This window comes from Eupeodes corollae, chromosome 3, assembly GCF_945859685.1.
Source record: "Eupeodes corollae chromosome 3, idEupCoro1.1, whole genome shotgun sequence".
NCBI classification, from domain to species: domain Eukaryota; kingdom Metazoa; phylum Arthropoda; class Insecta; order Diptera; family Syrphidae; genus Eupeodes; species Eupeodes corollae.
This window is the reverse complement of record NC_079149.1, coordinates 134,529,071-134,530,765: the sequence shown is the minus strand read 5'-3', so window position 1 is coordinate 134,530,765 and position 1,695 is coordinate 134,529,071. Positions and strand designations below refer to the sequence as shown.

The following is a 1,695-nucleotide window of genomic DNA, read 5'->3' as shown; positions in this document are numbered from 1 at the left end:
ACGTTTTTTTTTTCATTAATTGCAACACAATTACATTTTTGTATGTACATTTACATTCAAAATAAAAAAGAACATATGGATTTTAGTTGAAACAAAGGTCTAATTTATTTAAAACATTTTAAGAACTACACCTTTGCCAACATGAACGTCTTCGATAAAGTGAACCCGCTCGGTTTTTAAGAGTTTTCATTACGGCGAGTCTACTGTAATACATAAGTATTCCAAAATTGAACTAAACGGATAAATCATTTTACGCATAGGCAACATTTGAACTAAGTAAACTTCAAGCTTAAAATATTATCGAAATTATATTTTTCGAAATCATATTTTTTTTCAAATAAAAAATCAATTGTTACAAAAAAGTTAACTTTTAAGAGGTATTGGGCATTTTTCTATAGTTTTAGGGTGATAACGAATTGAAAAATATAACCAGAGAAAGTATTCCCATTTTATTATTGAAATGTGTAATTATTGCTAAATAGAGCGTGGCCTAAAATAAAATAAATATTGAAAGTGTTTACAGTCATATAAAACGAATGTTGACCTGGCTTAACTAACTTTTAATCTACAGAAAATTAATTTTCAAAGTCAGAAAAAAACATGCACTGTTGCGTATGTGAAACATTTTTTTTTTTTCAAAAATAATCTCAAAATACAAAATTTAGTAAAAACAATTTTAATCTATGTCAATTCTTAAAATGATAACCAGTTTTTATAAAAGATAACACTACTCTGTATTGTAGAAGGCCCCGGCGAGATTCGAACTCACGATCTCCTGTTTACTAGACAGGCGCTTTAACCAACTAAGCCACGGCGCCGATGTTATGTCCATTTATAAAGTTCACTCTGTTTATTTTTTTAATTGTTTATTCAAAATGTTAGGCAATTTGTGTCTTCTTGTCTTCAACCCTTAAGTTTTAAAAACCATCCCAAAATAATGCAAAGTTAAAAAATGTAAATTTAATTTATTTCATTTAAAACAAAAATCAATAAATTGTAACTTTAAAACTAATTTCAATGAAGAAACGCCAAAGTCCTTAAGTCTCGAATCTATTAAAGTTTATATCTTTTCATCGAAGCAATATAAATAAGGGTTAACGTCTGACAACAAAGCTATATATTTTTTCAATCTCCCAGACTTCCATTGAATATCCGTTGTCAACGTTTGAGGTCAATCTAGGCGACGAGAGACGCCGCCGGGGAAGCAAAAAAGCAGCACAAAAATAATTTAGACAATATCTCTTCTGATTGACAGAATAATCAATTTTGGTGAAGATCAAACCAGAAAAGAATAAATTTTAAACGATATAGAAAAACTTTGATTTTCCGCCCTGTCCTGCTTTCAATTGCGGGCAAAGCTAAGAAAAAAAAAAAAAAAATAGTGAAAAGGACATCAAAAGGATTCTCATATATACAATGACATCGTTTTCGTAGTAAAAGACGACGAAGACGACAATGACAACGACGAGCGACGCTTAAAAGACTATATACAATTTGAATCACTTCATTTATCACTTCAAGTGTCTGATGCCATGAATGAATAAATGGATAAAAGAGAAAAGGATCTTTGGTGGCTGATTAATTGATTTCAATGTCTGTTCCACACAAAGAGACACAATAACACAAACAAAAAAAAAACAAGGAAGTAAATGTCCTGCTTGCAAAAATACAAAACAAAACAAAATAACACAAAAT

The 1,695-nt window shown here is 29.7% G+C and overlaps 1 non-coding gene across 1 annotated transcript; it reads right to left on the bottom strand.

Annotated features, from left to right (window-relative positions):
• Window positions 1-744: 744 nt before the first annotated feature.
• Trnat-agu (transfer RNA threonine (anticodon AGU)) lies at window positions 745-818 on the bottom strand. The gene has a single exon. It is a non-coding gene; the product is annotated as a tRNA-Thr (tRNA).
• Between the last annotated feature and the right edge of the window lie 877 nt (window positions 819-1,695).